This window comes from Bison bison, unplaced genomic scaffold, assembly GCF_000754665.1.
Source record: "Bison bison bison isolate TAMUID 2011002044 unplaced genomic scaffold, Bison_UMD1.0 scf7180017864053, whole genome shotgun sequence".
NCBI lineage: Eukaryota > Metazoa > Chordata > Mammalia > Artiodactyla > Bovidae > Bison > Bison bison.
In genome coordinates, this window is record NW_011494625.1 from 1,064,857 (window position 1) to 1,065,414 (window position 558).

The following is a 558-nucleotide window of genomic DNA, read 5'->3' on the forward strand; positions in this document are numbered from 1 at the left end:
CACCACACTTATGGCAGAAAGTGAAGAGGAACTCAAAAACCTCTTGATGAAAGTGAAAGTGGAGAGTGAAAAAGTTGGCTTAAAGCTCAACATTCAGAAAACGAAGATCATGGCATCTGGTCCCATCACTTCATGGGAAATAGATGGGGAAACAGTGGAAACAGTGTCAGACTTTATTTTTTGGGGGGCTCCAAAATCACTGCAGATGGTGACTGCAGCCATGAAATTAAAAGACACTTACTCCTTGGAAGGACAGTTATGACCAACCTAGTTAGCATATTGAAAAGCAGAGACATTACTTTGCCAACAAAGGTCCATCTAGTCAAGGCTATGGTTTTTCCTGTGGCCACGTATGGATGTGAGAGTTGGACTGTGAAGAAGGCTGAGCGCCGAAGAATTGATGCTTTTGAACTGTGGTGTTGGAGAAGACTCTTGAGAGTCCCTTGGACTGCAAGGAGATGCAACCAGTCCATTCTGAAGGAGATCAGCCCTGGGATTTCTTTGGAAGGAATAATGCTAAAGCTGAAACTCCAGTACTTTGGCCACCTCATGCGAAGA